Genomic DNA, 18864 nt, shown 5'->3' with positions numbered 1-18864 from the left:
GTGCAGAGGGCTAAGCAGGCGCCAACAGAAACGCCCATACGTGTGCATATACATACATATATATGTATATATACACATATTTTATATATATATATATATATATATATAGATATACATATATATCTATATATGTATATATAATCCTTTTTGTCTTGAGTTTAAAGTTTTATTTAGTATTTATTAAAATAACCCTTCCCTCTCCCCTCGCATCTCTTAATCCGTTGACCCCGCCCCCTTTTCCCGTCTCCAGCCAATGATGAAGCTGCTTTGAATGTTGGGAGAATACTGTAGTGATGCCATTTCGTGTTTGTCCGTTTTTATGTTCCGCAAAGGTCGTCACACTAGCCTTGTTGCCACTTTCTTCCCAAAATAACGACCGGAGCGTGGGTCCAGTCCAAAGCTTCATTACGCTCACGGTCGATCCCAGTTTTATATGCTGCTGATAGTTTTGTTCAAAGTTGTCTCACCAGGATCTCCCAGCACTCAATGTCTCTCTCGCTTTCTCCCCTGTCCCTCCCTTTCTCCCTGGCTTTCCCTCTTTAGCGACAGAGCTCAATCTTTTTTTGTTGTGCCTTTGTTTGTAAACCAGGCATTGCACAGGGATGGGAAATAAAGGGGGGGAGGGGGCTGGATGGAGGGGTGGGCAGATTCACACAGAGAGAAGGCCTAATAAAGACAGTGTTTACAGCCCGCACACCGAAATAACTCATGCTAACAAGAATCAGTTTGAGCCACTGAGAGCGACTTCTCGACGAAGTCGGCCGACGTGTGCGGGAGGAAAAAAGAAAAGAAACAAAAATAAAAAAAAATAAAAATAAAACAGCAAAAACATCGTGAAGAATTTCCGCTCCAGTATCTTTTGAATGTTGTTACAGTAACACCGAAATATAGCAGAGCTCCTGCGTATATTGTAATTATGCATTCTGAAGTATGAATACTGAAACACACACAGACACAAACACATGACTGCTGGTGTTTCTTGAGTACAGCACCTGTGCCTACATGGATGCCATACCATGTGCTACCCTGTTTCAGGGTTTTAATATATATCCCTTGGTTTTCAGAAGGGTTTTATGTTGAGAAGATATTTTTATGCTTTTAATAATGTCCTGTAATCATGTTTTTTTCTTTTTCATTTTGTTTGGGTTTCTTTTTTTACACCATGGCCTTTTTTTGGTTGTTGTTTTTGGTTCATAATATCTAAACTGTAAATTATACATTATATACAGAGTTTCATTTAAAGATTTACATGGATCTATAATTATTGTAATTATTGAGAGATGTAGCCTTTATTAAAGTTTTATATTTTTCAAATGAAAGCAGATGTATTTATTTCATGTTTTTACAGAGTAACATCATAAGTATCCATATTTTTTCTATTTATTGATAGACCAAGACAATAATGGTGACGCTCCAAGGAAAGTTTACATGTTTTATTTACCGAGTTAATTTTATTCCACTTTTCTGATACCAAAGTTATGTGCAATGTTGGTGCAAACAGAACTTATGAAGGATTTATTTCAGTAATAGTATTCTCCTTACCACTTGATTTATAAAGACCAGGACGACTGACCGTCTACAGTGTCCGGCCTGAGCGGTGGATTTCTGCTGGTCCTCCACTCACCTTCGCCCTCCTGGCTGCTGCTTTGATTAATTAGTTTAAGTAGGTAGCCTTGTTTTCATAGGTTTGTAGTTGTTATCAATAATTGTCACCTTTGAGCTTTTATTTTAAAAGAAAGTCTTATTGTTGATTGTTTTCCCCACTGAACAAAAGTGAAGGATAAAATCTTTTCTCCATTCTAAGTGTGAGATTTTGCTACAGTAAAATATTTTATTTTGAGGCTTGAAATACTTCCTCACCATTATGTGCCATAACTTATGGAAGTGGCTGCAAGTTATAGTTTACTCAGAACCAAGCATGGAAAGCAATGAGCAGCACCATCGAATGAGGCAATATCACAATAGCATGAACTAAAGTAAAGCAGGCCTGGAACACTTGGAAGAGTCACCTGCTTTTTCTGCAACGTTCATGTCTTAGAAACTTCAAATCTTGTATCACACAAATGGCAATATCATGCAGAAATACTGTAGTGGTAATATATATTTTTTTTTTATTCTATGTGTGGCGGTGGTGCAGAGGTAAAGCTTGACCCATGTATGAAGGCCTTTGTCCTGAAGCTGCTATGGGTTTGAGTCCGATGACCTGTGCAGCATGTCTCCCCCCTCTCTCGCAACCAACTTTCCCGTCTGACAAACTATAAACTACTAGACAAAACCTATAAAAATAAAAAAAATTGTCACCATGTTCTGACAGTGATATGAGATGGATAATCTGTGAAAAAAAAAATCCAGCTCCTCTTATCTCCCAGTTTTTTCAGAGCTAACAATGAAAATTCATTGCTTGGTCAGAAACAGCTAATCAGAGCCAGGAAGGTCTTAGTGCTGTCAATCACATTTGTAAATACGCTGCTCACACCCTCCCCCCTTGCTTTCTGCTATTCTAAAGCTTCTTCCTGACAAGGCTGGTAATGACAGACAAACAATTTTCCTGTAACTGTAAGTTGTTTCTCCGCCATGAACTCAATGAGCAGCGCGTACATGAGGATGATTAACAGAATTAAGACTTTTCTCCTGGCTCTGATTGGATGTTTTTTAACTGGGAGCGGTGCATTTCTGCAGATGAGTTCTAGGAGGAGGCGGAGGAACTCGATTTCTTTTCACAGATTGTGACATGACAGTTTTAACAAATGTGTAAAAAAAATTATAGAGGTTACATACTGCAGCTTTAATCGGAATTGCAATTAATAAACCACTGAATATTAACATCAGTTCAACTTTGACGTTGCTTCCTCAACTAAAAAGTTCTAAAACTGAAAACATTCTTGTCTTTGAAAAAGACAAGAATGGAACGAGAAACAGAAATCACCCGGTTCCCCTCTGTGATTAACTCTGCAGGCTTTTTGCTCGGCTCTTAAACGAGAGACATTAAGCATGAAAATGAAGCCATGGTGCTAATTGGTGCTATTAAAGAGCAACGAGGGCCAGCGTTACTCTCTGTAAGTCAACACAAACATTAATGAAGCACCCTGCCTCTTCTATCAGAGGGTCTCCCCATGTTTGCTTCAATTATCTGGCTTTATATCAACATTTGGGAAAAAATCGTTTAACACCATGGAAATAATTTAGCGCTGGGGACTGCGATGCTGTCTGCATCATGCAGATGCACTCGCTCGCGTTTGAGTTCAGACTGTTTCCATTAAAAGGGAAAAAAGGCTTGCCGTTGATAAAAAACAGAAGTTGCCACATCATAAGATTCAAACAGCCATTACTGATGAGCTTATGCTGCGCACAATTTTTTAATTCTATGTTTCCTTTTTCCTATGAGGGACTACACATGGAAAACAAAGTAGAAGGAAAACTGTCCCATCCAAGATCTCTACACACTTCTTAACAATAAATGCTCCTTTGAAGCCAAACAGTTTGGACGGACCACTAACAGATTCATTTTCCAGGCTTCGCCAAAGCTCAGGGCGGCGAGGCTTTGTGACATAATTGTTGCATTACATACTCCACAAACCCTGAAATCAATTATGCTGTGGATTTCACTTGACAGTGACAAGGGATTAATCAGGCCTAAGCAGCTAGTTTCTGTTGAGCTGTCGGGTTTGGGTCAGGTGTACTGCTACACGCCCCTCTCACCTGCACTGGCACCATCCTCACTCTTCTCAGCTCTAATTTTACAGCCTCTTGGGGACTCTGGCTCTGAAAAACAACCTGTCCAGGGAATCTGCCTACATTTTGCATACCCTCTCTCTTCCCCAACATCAGCTTGCCCACTAACGCCCATACCAGCCCTCACCTCGAGCCCATTTTTAGGTCTTTTCACATTGCCTCTATGACATTCAAGGTGCTTTGTTGAGGTACAGCGCAGGTTATGTACAGGTTCCAGCTTTCACAGCAACTTGACTTGAGTTTGATGCTTCTGATCCTTAAAATTCTCATTTGAGGCACACAGTTCCCTGACTTTTTGAGAGTAGAAGACATTTCCATGCCGTAAATTTGATTTCAGTTTCTTTCTCCGACGTCCCAAACTTTGCAGCCTTTGCTGTTGTCTTTCCTCCTAATGGTGTCTTTTATTCCTCTTGCGTTGCCTTGTAATTGGCATAGCATGGTTGGGGCTATTGTAAACATGGCCGCGTGAAACGGGTATAAAGAGGCACCAGACGCTCCGCGGGCTAAGCCAGTGTGCGAAGCGGGCAGGGACTGCTGCCTATTGTACTGCTGAAGCCTTTGTAGATTTGCAGTGGGCCCCCTTTCTAATCGCCTTCTCATGCACCGCCTGCCGCCTCACTTTGCATATTTAATTGCCAGGTAAAATCATTTGCTCGACAATCCGTTTAATTATTTGATTGTACAGTAAACCGTAAAGAGTGAGCAGGGGGAAGTGGAAGGGATAAAGGGGGATAGGGAGAAGGAGGGAGAAAAAGAGAGAGAGAGAGCAGCAGGCAGCGGAGAAAGAAAGGAGTCTGTTGCCAGAATAGACATCAAAGCTGTGCCTTGATGTTGATGTTGAATGGGCATTAATGGTTTCTGAAGGCAAGAGATTGCACAGAGGAAAAAAAAAGAAAAAGAGAAGAAAAAAATAAACCTTCCTTTTTCTCTGACAATCCCGCCAGCCATCTCAGTAAATGCATAAACATTGGAAGCCGGTACAAGTTAGAGCATTGAACAGAGATAAAGAAAAAGAGACTGAGGGAAGCTAGTTAGATTGCTCACTTTTATTTCCTGTAATGACTGAAGATTGAGTTATGGAGAGAGATATCGGTCAAATGGACTGATCTGATGTGATTAGGTTGCCTTCATAACATTGTTTTATATTGTTTTGATTGTTTTAAATCAGTCCTAAAGCTGTTTTACTACAGTAAAGGTAATCCATAATTTGATAGGCTATCCTTTTTTTCCACAAAAGAGCTATTGATTTGAACAGCTCATTTTTCTTACTAAATGAATTCATCGTTTCAAAACGGATTCATCTATTTGCTCAGGCTATTTTTGTTAGGTATGAAAAGTTGTTTGAGTAGCTGAGACATTTAGGAGTGACGAAAAAAGCAAAAACAGAAGAAATGTGCACTGTATCTCAATATTAAAGGAAGTTTAGATGGGCCACAACATATTACTTAGATGCTGTATATTTCAATTGACATTTGAGTAGCTGGGGGGAGTAACCAAGACAAAACTTACACTTTTCATACAAACAAAACACACAATGCATACAAAATGCTTTGAAGCGGGACAAAAACTGGTAGAAAAAAACACTAATTGTCAAACTATGTAAAGAAAATCATTAAACTCTTTACAAAAATACATCAAAACAGTTTTGTATTCATGAAAACAAAGGTATTAAACTGAAAAATCTATAATGGTACAAACTTCTTTAAATATAATCCACAAAGAATGAACACAAACATTTTGAAATAAACCAAAAATATTTTTGATACAATGAAATTTATATGCATATACAAGCATTAAATAAGTAAATAACCTCCAAAAAGGATCAACTTTACACAATAAAACTTGCAGAATCCACTGCTAACATTCATTCATCTGAGTGGCTCTATGAACACAACACAGTAATCTTTTCCATTGTTGATGCTTTATCACTAAACTCTGAATGCTAGTATTCACAAATATCTCCAAATGATAAGTAAAAATCCTGATAACAACCATATAGCCATTCTCCTATTCTGAATACTCTGAAAGGTTGACAGAACCTTTCAGAATTTAACCAATGAAAACAACAAAATACAAATGATTGAGAATTAAATAGTGGCCACATTTCAATTACTGGTAGTTTTTTTCTATAATTTATCACAGTAAACAAACTTTAAGAACAATGATTTACAACAAGACATAAAATAACACCCAGAATACTTTTGGTAACGCTATGACAATTCTACAACCCCATGATGCCGGCATATAACATTTGTCTTTCTCAAGCACCAAGATAAATAAAAGTATAAATTGTACTTGCTCCCATCAACATGTTTTCTGAATATTGCCTCATGTTTCACGATGCTGTCAATGGGACTTGGCTCTCATGAGTGACTGGTCCAAGCTCAGAGCTTAAACCACAGCTTACCTCAGAAATTTATCCAAAATCACCTTGATCCTCTTTCGACTGGCACTGCTGGAGATCTCCCTCTCTCTGTCTCTCTCTTCCAGTCGCGCCATCTGTCTCTTCTACTCTTCTTTGTTGTGAGCTGTGCTCATGACTTTCAGTTTCCTTGAACTATCTTGTCTTTCTTTCAATTTATTAGTGAGGGTCTTTGTGGGTGCGAGGGTCCAAAGGGTGTGTTGGCGATGTCACCTTGAATTAACAGTTCCTTGAAAAGCATGGATGTCTGAAAGTGACACTGCTCCCTTTTTTTTAACAAATTTACGTTGGTACAGAAAGGCACTCTGACAATAGGTTTATTTATAGTTTTAATGAAAGAAAGAAAGATTTTCTAGTTTTTGGAGGTATTTTTTAGGACATTTCAGAGTTTACCCTCAGGTGTAGTGGTCTAGGCAAAACCTTGCCTTGAATATCTTAGATAAGCTATCTGGGTGGAGCTGAAGGTGGTTTGAGGTGTTCCAACCTCAAACACTCAGACATTAAAGCTCAAAACATGTTGCTTAAGAGGCACTAAATATCCTCCACAACGTTTTCACCTTCCTATTTTTCCAGTCTACAGCTTTTTCAGCAGGTAGAGATGACTCAGTGGTCACCAAAGAGTGAAAAGCTGGGTTTTTTAGAAGATTACCTATACCATCATTCTTTTCAAGTTATGTTTTGTCTTGTACAGTGCTGAAAAGCATTGTTTATCTTACCAAAAGATGCTCTGCATCCCCAGGAATTCTAAACACAGAGAAAGGAGCATATTGGCTCTGCTCTGATATAAAAGCATTCTTTTTGGGCAGTTGTTCATTTTATTTTGGGTGCATCCATTCATCTCTTTCCCTCCCTCTCTTCCTTTGCCAGTTCTCTTTCAGCTTAGGATAGGCATTGTCTATTTAGTCTAACTACCCCCTGTCGGGGTTGCAAACCACCCCCCAAGGGAAGCCTGTGTTCTTTGGGCAAGACTCGACTTCAGGCCAAAAACCGCTGTCAACAAGGAGAACAATTTGGCTGGCAACAGCCATATTTACAGATTGGTGAACCACAGCTCTATTTAGCAGTGTTCTTTCGTCAGTAAACACCACAGGTCGGAGTCTTTGTCTGATCTCAAAAGGAAAAATAGAGATAGAATTATGCATTGTGGTTTAAAGTTGGTCCGTACCAGCCACTTCTCAAATCACCATTGTTTGGAAGTTCAGAGCAGCTAAATGAGCCGATAACGCAGGTTTGTCATGACACACACTCCACATTCCTTGGTGACCAACTGGAATGCAGTTCCTCAAAAGACTTCGCCTGTGGCCTCTGTTTGGATGCTGTTTGGTATATTTTCAAGCTTGTCTTTTCTTGTACAGTCTTTTAAATTGGAATGGGCATTTCTAAAATTACTGTGATTTGGACTTTGCGGTAATTCATATAAATGGCTCAATCAAACTCTGTTTGCACCGTGATACAAATACAGTGTCCGCCACTGTGCCAATACATTTCAGCCTTGAGTCTGGTTAACACACTAGCCCACATCAGAGTGTGGGCAGCTTGGTATGCAGCAGGAGAACACATTTGGAGTTTGGGATCAGAGTCAGGCTTCAACACATTGCAGTAATGAAGTAAATCTGGGAGAGATGAGAACAATGAAATGATAGCAGATGCTGCTGACATCTACAGGGAGGGGATAATGGGGTTAAATGTCCTCTGTTCAGGGTAGATCAGGGGCCCTCCAACTATTAAGTTGTGGTAAAAATACTTTTTAAATTGGCCTGTCTGTGAATAAGAATATAGGGTTAATATTGATGTTACATAAACTTTTATTGATTTTTTTTTTCCTATTGTGGTGAAGAACTTGCCCAATGTCCCTAATATACATAATGGCAAGCCTATTGACACAACCTCTAATTTTGAGTTTGTTTTGTAACTTGCTTTATAATAACATTACTACCAGGCGCTTAACCTGCACACAGGATTTGTGCTGGAGGTGAGTGGTCATGAATGAAGCCCTGGATTGGCTGCTTTGCAAACCCTAGACAATAGCACGTCAAGAAACAATGCCACTCAGTATTCAGCCTTATCAAGCTGTCATAAATTGTATTTTTTTTTTTTTTTACAAAACAAAGTAAACATGCCATACTTTTGGTGTGCTTTTGTATTAGGCTATAAATATCCCGAGTTTTATTTTCTCACACAACAGTTCTCAATCCATCTTCTGAAAATGTAAAAAGCATTTTCAGAACTACAAATCTACCAAGACAAACTTAGGTCAGTGAGGTGGAGTCACCACAAGCTGCAGACAGCATGTAGAGAGCCAGGAGTTCAGGAATGGGTGGGTCGCGAACTGGATGCGGACCGCGGGCTGCCATTTGAGGGCCACTGTTAAAGACAATGGATAAATGACTTAAAACTGTAGATAGATTAAGAGGTCATAAACTGATCCTCATACAAAATCTCATGGTTTATTTTTTTCCAACAATGAACAGGCTTGTCTAGATACCACAGTAACTTTTTGGGGGGAAATTAAGATGATCCAAAATTATGGAGGAATTTTACTGTCATGACTTCAGGTGACTACCAGTTCAAGGTGACGGTACTCTTCGTTGTGAGAGAGAGCAGAAAGAATTCATAAGTGACTGGAGGTTTACAAGTGGAGATTTGATCCGTGCAGAGAGAAGGTTTGCACGTGAGGGAAAGATCTGAGCGTGAACACAAAGATTTGAGAGAATACAAAGAATATTTGAAAAAGCATCACAAGTTTTGAGAGTATTCCTGTTTTGAAATTGAAAAAAATAAGCTGACAGCAAGGGGAAGAAATCCTGTTTTCAAATTGAAAAGGTATGCTCTCAACTCATGGCAGTAAAACTCCCCTGTACAAAACGTATTAATAGGCAACAAAAGCAAGATCAGCACTAAGATCATTTAATTAGAAAGCAGGTGAGTCATAAGACAGATGTAGTTAATGTTCAGTGGCCCTGAAAAAACAAACTGCAGCAGCGACCAACATTGTTGTCCGTACATGTTGTCTTGCCTGGGTGTGGCCGCCACAGACAGTATTGAACTGAGCTTGTATTTAGAAACTGGGGAATTTCTCTGTGCTTTTATCCTAAGACGACCACAGTGCTTCAGTGTTGTGCCTCACACATACCTTCAGCTCCGCAGTCCATTCCCCAGACAGCTGTGGGAAATGTGGTGAGGCCACTCTGGCTTTGGATGCCTCCCAGGCACCACAGGGATAAAAACTGGCCTTGGTCATGTGACCCTGTCATGTGACTCCTAGAAAACAGACGAGAGGAGTTAGAGGGCTAACCGCTGGATTTTCATACACCTTATTAAACTGTTTAAAACTGTAAGTCAATTACACCTCCCTTTGAGTATTGGTGATTCATATCCCCCATAACTCTAAAGCCTGGCTAAGAGATCACAGATGCAAAAATGAATCTCAGAGAATCACCTGGGCTGTGAGCTCTGACTGTTTCCCATCCAAGACACTGCGCCTGGTAAAGCTCCTGGCTTAGCTGCCATTGTTTACTCTTTCCCCACAGAGCAGAGCACCTGTTACAGATTGAGCTGTACATAATCCAGCTGCAAGCCATTTTCTTCTAACACCCAAGAAGATAACAACCCCTTGAGCACAAGCGATTAGGCTAATTGGTCTTGATGATGGGAAGAAACAAAGTCGGATGAGAGGGTAGAAAGTTTGTGGGCCAGAAATGGTGGTCTGCAGGGGGAATCTGTTCAAAATAAGCAAATAGATATGTGTGCATCTGCCCGGTTGTGTTTTAAATAATAAGCAGTGACTTCCCTTGTTTGTGCTCATCATCGCTTGTTCCATGTTCTGGCTGGCCGACATGCCCACCCCGACACAACTAACCGCTGTTATGGCTAAATGCCTGCACATATCTGTCTGTCTCCTTACTCCATTCTGCCGCCAGCTTGCCCATCTTCTCATTTGCTTTTCATACAGAGACAATTAAGTCAAGTTTCCCACTGCCCTGCTAGATTCTTTGTTCTTGGTCTTTGTTTTTGTTGTTGTTCTCCCAGTTCCTAGCTGTTCTTTCTCTCTCGCCCGTTCTTGCGGGTTTGTTTCGCGGGTGAGGAGGTCAAGGCCGGGGGCGTAAAAAAAGAGAGCAGGGAGTTGGTGGGGTGCATTTCCAGCTTTATGACTAACCACATGTGTTTCTGGGTCTTAATATTTATATGTTTCTCATGGAAAATAGGGTGGTGAAAGAGGATGCTGGGAGAAGAAAGACAGGCATATGGTTCTTGTTTGCAAGATTGCGCTAAGAGCTGGACTGTTTGTTTCCTGCGATGAGCAGAAGGAAATGCATTGTCCTAATCATCTTCTAGCTTGGCTGTTGCCCAGGCAATGGTCATGTTTTATTACATATATATATACTTGATGTAAACAAAATGCAGTTTGATAGAAATGCCTGATGCACTGTAATGCAAAGTTCTTTTTTAGAAAACACATCCGAAGGGTGCTTGCTTGAGTTTTCCAATGAAGCAAATATGTTTAGTGAATGTAATAGAAACTCTCCTTGTTTCACACGCTAAAGCATCTTACTCCACGCATGAAATTCTGCTCCTGCGACTCTTTCACTTGTCTTGGGAACTGTTGGCAAAGGACTGATTAGCATTATGAGAACCAGAACCAGGTACTTTGCTCCCACCCTTCTCTTCTCCAGTGTGTGAAACCAAACCAAATGCCTTGTAGGGGATGGTAGTGGAAGTCTGTGGTGCGTTCCATTCTTTTTGGGATTTAATCTGCTCAGGATCAGACTTTGTATATAATATTCTGCTATGATTCTTTCCACAGATTGTGGGAGGCAGCTGTTTCATGTGATTTATTTCATGTGGAACTCCACCACCTGAAAACAGAGCCTCTTTTTTGTATATTTTTTGGACAGTTCTCGAAAAAGACATCCCCAAAAAGAATCCCATATATCTCAGGAAGTACAAAGGTGTATTTGACTGGTTCTGGTATCAAAACAAAGGTAATATTCCAGAGAATACTCTAGAGGTATAAAAAAATCAACAAATGTATTACTGAGTATGAGCAAATACATATGGCACACAGTGAAAAAATAAAAATAATACATTCTAATGGAAAACATTATGTAATGTGGCTTTTCCTTAAAAGCACGCAGTTGAAACCAAGAATCTCTAGCAATCCACAGTACAGGTTCTGACCACTTACTGTATTTCATTTAAAAAAATTAATGATAGACATTTTGGAAAGGTATTAGTTGGTAAAATAACAGGCAAACATTCTGAATGTGCCATTTTTGGACATTTCGGCACCATGTATGCAATTACAAATTTCTCACTTTTTAAATTTTTTTTTCCCCAACGTCTATCTTCCTATAAATATTATTTATTAACAATTGTTTTTATAGTGAAGTGCAACTTAAAAGCACTATCCTGGGCGCCCTGGTTATAAAAGCATTGGTTGATTTGGGTGATTGACACATCCAATAGCCAATAGAATCAGGGGGGATTACAAAATCCCATAGCAATATTATTCACCAATCACAACAAGCGAAAACGCATTTGCGTAAATGAGCAGAAAGCTGCGCGCTAACCTGAAGGAAGTCCTATGAGTTTATAGGCGCATCCATGGAGACAGAAAAGCTGAAAATAGTGAGGAATCATATCAGTGTGACACAAGGACAATGGATTACAAGATCTGAGTGGAAATATTTATTCTAACATGGATTATGACAATGACGCAAAGGTAGGACTGACTTTATGTATTTAGCTTCGTGAAATCAGCTATGGGTTTTTTTTTGTTTGTTTGTTTTTTGGCTGCTGGTACAGTGAGTTTTGCACATAGCATGTTGATTCCAGTATTGTTGAAAACAATAGAGCTTGGGTTTTAATCTGATTGGTAGTTTGTGTGGGTAGGACCATGTTGCGCTGTTGTTGCTGCGTGTTTACCAGGTGTGAGTACTTGGCGTCTAATTAGACTCTAGTTATATTTGTCTTTTTCATAGTGTTGGAATTGAGTGTTGTTGAGGTAGAAAATGTTATCATTTAGATTAACTTTTTCCCGTTACATGGATATCTAATATGCCTATATTGGTTATTGTATACCATGTACTAAGATTGATCGCTAGCAAAGTGCTGCGGGCGCCATTGTTGGGGCTGCTAGTGACAGAGGATGATGATAGTGATTTAAGGTGTTGCTTAGTGATACAAGAGTACTTTAAGGTTGCATGATTTGCTGTGTTTTCTTGTGTTGCTGAAATAAATGATTCAAGACTCATTTACCTAGTTTGTTGTTGCTGGATTACACACATAAAAAACCTACTTCTACTATACGTTTTATGCGCAACAATTGGACAAGCTTGGAAAACACTGGCACAACATAGTCTGTCAGATCACATCATATAACTCTTTGTATAACACACAACATGTTTAAAGGGCAAAATGCACTGCACATCACCCCAAAAACACCATAGCGACAGTGAAGTGTGGAGGTGAGAAAATAATGGTGTGGGGCTGTTTTTTCTTTTTTCTTCTTCATAAAGGTACTGGCAAAATTCATATAATTGAAGGGAGGATGAATAGGAAAAAAAAAAGTACCATGACATTCTTGACAAAAATCTGCAGCCATCTACCAGAAGTGATGAAGAGGAAGAAAATAAAGCTGCTGGAGTAGCCCAATTTTCAATTGGACTTCTATCATCCCAAAAAAAATCTGAGACGATAGAAGAGGCTCACATAGCCTTTAAGATTTAAAGACTATTCCTCTAGTTTCTGTAGAGGAAGCATCTTTAAGCTGTCATTGCCAACAAAGGCTTTATCTGTTGTTTTTTTTCCCCCTTTTTTCTACAAAGTATTATATAAATATCTGTATATACATGTATACTTATTCACATTGCTTTACGTATTACTACTAAACAAATTGACATTTTATGTACGGTAGGTTTTTTTTTCCGTTGGAATGTTTTTTCTCCTTTTCATTCCTTTTATCAAGTACTTTCTGTTGGAAATAGTTAGTATTCAGTAAAATAACAATAAACAGCTAATCACAACAGTATGTGTTGCTTCAAGATATTGCCTGATTTAAATCAGTGGAAAATTACCATACAAAACAACAGGACTATAAAGGCATGTCAAAACTCAGCTGAACATCAAAGCGATGTGTTCATCCAAAACAGTTAAGCACTAAATGAGTCACAGACATCTTTCAAGGAGGCTTGGCCTGTCGTTTGTCGAAATGGGACACCGAAAAGGCAAACAGATTATTTATTCATGTGTTGATTTGATGGTTGTTTTGGTCCCTCTTGTCACACTTCCATTTCAAATGTCAAAGGACCTCATTTAGGCTGTGTCAAAGAAGAAGTGTCACGTGGAGAGACGGGACCGAGTCAGCTGCTCTCGCAGAAAGAGACGGCTTTTTTTTTTTTTTCTCAACGGATGCAAGTTTAGCTTTAGCCTTAGCTGCACACTTTTTGGTCTTTCCTCATGAATATGGATCTTACTGTGAAAAAAAGAGGGTAAAGGATTCCGCTTCCCTGATCCCATCTCCTGCTTTGGATCATTTTAAGAGGATAAAAAATAAATAAATAAATAAACAGAAAGCAAATCAGAGCAATGAAGTAAGTGGAGGTGGAAGGTCATGAGTGACAGCGGGATGAGTGCGAGCCAGGAAAGTGAAAGAGAAGGATATTCAGTGCTGCTTTATTTTGCCAGTGTGTAGGCTGATGTAAACAAACACAGAGCTTATGCAAGCTTTTGATCTTATGATCCGTGAAATCTTCTCGGCGAAAACAGGAAAATTAGGCCTCACTGAAGGGAAAGAGGAGGGGCGCAGTGGGCAAAGGCTCATCGGAGAAGATATTTAGTGGGAGAGCTGGAGTTAAATGAACGTCCCCCTCCACTTAATTTGAAATAGCTTGAGACTGTTTTCCCTGAATGTTTAACCCTGAGGTACTCATGGGGATTAGAATTGGTTGAATTATTGTTCCCTGATCAAAGTTGAAGAGTCTAAGCCTTTTTTTTTTTTTTACTGTAATTGTCTTTATTCAATAGTGGGTCCTTATGGCGAAGGACCGTTCAGCAGGACCACACAGTGGCACCAATAACCAGGCGATTAGTTCTGTTTCACCATAGACCGGGTTCGTATGGGGAGATAGGCGAAATCTTTTTAAAATTATTTTTAAATGTGGATCTTATTGAGCAAAGCTGATTTTCATCAGATGGCCACATTCACTGAATCTTGTTGACACTGCACTGGCGGCTCAAGGGGGTGGGAGGCGGGGATGGGCTGCTGGGTGATAAAAGTGGGATAGGGAAGAGGAGGACGAGGAGGAGGAGGCTACTTGAAAGACAGAAAAGAGGGAATCAGTTTCTTTGCCCACAAGCTGCACTTTTAAAAAATTCTTTCCCCTCACGTAGCTCCCTGGTAGGATATGTGAATTTGGTACAGAGGTGAGCAAGCTTACCCCCCACCCTCCCTCTGTGGAAAACGCGTGCCCAAGAGCTATTCATTTGAACTTCAGTGAGAGGCAGCCTTCTTGTGAGGACTTGAAACAGGCATCTTATGGAAGCTGTTAGAAGTGCCCAGGCATGCTTTCTTTATCTGATGTGATGTGAGGCTCACTTTTGTTTGATGAATCCATACATGGATACAAAACTGGTATCCTAGGATGGAAAAGAGTGCGATCAGGAGCAAAAATGGGAAGATGGGAGGATGAAGACCCTGACACTGTAGCTGTGCCACACCTGTTACAGCATGTTTCCGAGAGTAGTGACAAAAGGCAAGCCAGGCATTCTGCTTACATTTCTTTACAAAGTGTTGAATATCTTCCATTTTATCTTTCTCTTGATGGCTGTCTCTTGTTAGTTTAGCATCTGAATGTACATTTAATGGGTGTGTACCTCCTCTGTAGAATATACCAGGACACATAGCTTTATATATATAGCTTTTTTGCAAACTAATCTAGTTGGATTTGGCATGACCATGATGCAACTCTTATCAGATTTTTAAGTTTAGATACTTTATGTTTTAATGCAAACATAAATTGAATTTCACCACCCCCAACATTGGGTGTTGACCTTTTAGTGAAGCATTTTGCCACCATCTTCTGATGATTGCAGGCGCAGTTGTGCTAGAAAAGAAAACGAGCTATGGACGCTTTATGAACACAATAAATGTCTCAGTCTGTAATTTGGCAACGTGCAACCTCGGGAAAACCACAGGATGTCACTTAGAAACAGACAACTCTTACTTTGAGACCAAAAATAGCTACTAAATCCATATAATTTGGGAAGAAATCCTTGTAGGAGTTTTTCTGAGGAAAGGTGCAGTATTTAGAGTAGAAAAAAAATCACTTTCCAAAGGGTTGAGTCTGCTTTTAGCATTTCTTTATTTTACCATTTTATGTTTTATTTTAGCTGGAAAAGAACTTTTAAAATTCCTAGATCTTTTTTCTTTCTCTTCACATACACTGCTGTGAGTTACTCTGTTGCAAATCACAATGAAATGCATTGAAGGTTGCAGCTGTGCCTAAACAAATTTTGTGAAAATTTAAGAGCTATGGCTGCATTTGTAAGTAAACAAATGTTACATGTACAGTAAAAATATTCCATCACATTTAAATTGATAACTACCAAAGTGTAAATGTGCTCTTCCAGCTTTGTCTCAGACATGGACTTGTTTTTCCACCAACAAAGTATCAAACGTATCAACACTCAGTGCTGAATACCCAAAATGCCACGGCACATTTCAGGTTTTATGCCCTTTTGTCTGCGTTGCTTGCCGTTCAACTTTGTATGATAACGAATCAAAGCTCTCCCAATCTAAGTTTGTTTTCCACTTGAAATGCAGTCTTTTTGTGTTTGCTGCTCTTTGAAAACATTTCGTTTTGAAAGGGGGGAGAGGAAGAAGCCGTGGAGATGACAGGCACTGAGCTAAAATGGCCAAGTAGTAAAAATGTCACCAAAAAAGCACATTCTGCATTACTTTTGATGGAGATCCGCCTTTTAACAAGTTCTTCACTCGAGATCTTTTCAAATCTCAAAGAGAGAGAGAAAGGGCAGAAGACAGCAGACAAAAGAACCCAAACGCAGAGACTTCACTTCTCCCTTGAAGATGTTAAAATTAGTGTCTTAAAAAAAAATCAAAGGCTCAACATTAAACGCTGAAAGATGCTTGAAATGTCGACACTGCAGTGTTTTAGAAGAAAGGACATAAGATGAGAGATACTTGCAACAGACTTTGGTGTCACTTCAAAGCCTTGACTTTAAGAAAGTGGGCTAATATAATACTGATAGGAGAATCTTTACCTGGCTTTGTTGACCTCATCTTAAGCTTCTGACAGTCCAACCGCACATCTCAGGACAATGCCGCCCCACCAGGAGGTAAGATGTGGGCTGAGGGGTCTGCAGGTTGAGGGAGGTTTGACGTGTAACCCTTGAGGGCGTCTTTGGTCTCCATCTCTGTGACGGCTTCTTTCTTTCTTTTTTTTTTTTTTTTTTTTACTTGTTATGCTTCGAAAAAGATGGCCGCCTTTGAACTCTGCAGCAGCTATAGAAACGGCTGGAGTTCCTTCACTTTATGGCCTGGTTGTCAGCGTCTGACTGGGCTATCGTGATGGGCCGACATCATTAGAGGTTGCCGTACACAGGACACATATTGACACGTTTGCTGACACAGAGTACATAAACAAGGCTCTGTGAAAGTGAACGTGTGCGGGTGCGTTTGTTTTTTGGGGGCCATTTTAATTGGCTCGGCCCGCAAAGTTATGGACATCAAAAAGCCCGTGAGCAGCAGAGGCCTGATGGGTTTGGACTGGTGAGAACTCCGCTTTCATGTCTTGGATTTCAGACTTTGTGAACAAAATAAAACTTTTACATCTCTTGTTAGCCTTGAATCATCCTGGATCAGGAGGAACAATTTGTGGCAGATGAGTTGAATCTTATGAGATTCATCAAAAAAAAAAAAAAAAAGTCAATAGATCATTGGTAAAGGAACTAAGTTTACAATATGTTGTGTGGCACAATTACAATTGCTTTGCAAAAGTGTTTATTTAATTTTCAATTCATTTACTGGATCTTATGAAATAGACCAACACAAAGTAGTGGATGGTTGCAAAGTGAAAGAATTATTATTATTTTTTTAAATAAATGACAAAGAATATGTGGCCTACATTTTTGGTCTGGTTCAACACATAATATCTGAATCCTGGTGGAAAATTCAGCCGTTCACACACTGATTTTCACTTTGATTGATCAATACATCCCATAGCTTTTACTCTCTAACTGCTCTTTTTTGCTTTATATTTTGAATATTTTCCTTTAAAATTTCTTTTGCTTTTACATTGTGCTTGGTGACCCTGTGTTCCCTGAAAGGTACCTTTTGAATAAAATGTTTTACTGGTTTCAGTAGTAGTTGGAAAGCAGCATCCGTTGCCGCTGTTATTTGGATGGATGGTGGGAGCCTTCTGGGTCAATATGCAAATTTGCTTTTGTATTTATGGATGGGAACAGGGCGGTCCACACAGCAGCTGCACATGCGCTCTGATCACTTATACTGGGACGTATGAAGGAAATGTGCGCACGGTTTAGGACCTCTGAATATTTTTGTGTGCTGCACTTTCCAAAAATTTGTTCCTACTCCAGCTTTAAGCTTGAAAGCTGCATGCTCTTTTATCCATGAAGCCCAAGGTGTCCACTCAAGAGGAGGAATTGCTGCAAAGTCAAGAGATTGAATTCAGGTGGATGTAGACAGAAAATCTATTTAGTAAATAAACTAAATTTAATTAGACTGTCTTACAGTTAAGATCAGATGAGAATGTCTAAATTCAGTTTGAATCTCCCTGTGTGGTTGGATTAAATTGACAGTATTTTTTCTTACTATGAATTTATTTTTTTCTCTTGCCTTGAGACCTTTGTTGGGAATTAGCTCTATAAAAATAAATGGAATTAAGCTGAACTAAATGTAAAACTTCTCACTAAACAGTTTTTATTATATTACATAATTATTCATGCTGCTCTTTGAAGAGCATAAAGAATTGTCAGAGAGGAAACTGCTTTAATAACACCAGCAAGGTTAAATTATAAAAGCAGGGTTAGATTATAAAACTGTTGTCCAAGCCTGGATTTAAAAACAATATGTAGCACTGCTTTTTCCGTCACCTGAAAATGGAAAGAGTTTTGTACAGGACAGGGAGAGACATGCAGAGAGCAGTGGGCAGGAAGATATTGATATTGCATATTGATTCTGGGGAAGCTGCAGAGGCCTACAGCTCAGATGTGAGAGTATGTTGACAGAGAAAGCATTTAGTTGTGAACCCTGCAAATCTGGCTTTAAGGGAAGACTGGCAAGAAGGAAACCATTGTTATAAGAAACCTATAAAAAATCTGGATTACAGTGTTCAAAATGCCATGTAAGAGACACAGCAAACACACAGATTTTAAAGTCTACATTAAAAACATGATGGCAGAAATCTACCATTGTAACTTAACCTGAAAGCACCATCCCAACAGTGAGGCAAGATGATTGTAGCATCATACTGTGGGATGGTTTTCTTTAGGAGCTGAAACAAACGGTGGTCAGAATTGACAGGAAGAGGAATGGAGTTAAATTGCGAAGTAACTTTGGGAGAAAACTTGCAAACAATTTGAGACTGGGGAGGAGGTTCAGGTCCAAGAAGACCCTAAGCATGCAGTCAAGGCTACGATTATATGGTTTTAATCAAAGTATATCCAATCAA

The sequence above is a fragment of the Xiphophorus maculatus genome, chromosome 5, assembly GCF_002775205.1.
Source record: "Xiphophorus maculatus strain JP 163 A chromosome 5, X_maculatus-5.0-male, whole genome shotgun sequence".
Lineage (NCBI taxonomy): Eukaryota > Metazoa > Chordata > Actinopteri > Cyprinodontiformes > Poeciliidae > Xiphophorus > Xiphophorus maculatus.
The sequence above is the reverse complement of the archived record's forward strand: the minus strand, read 5'-3'. Positions refer to the sequence as shown.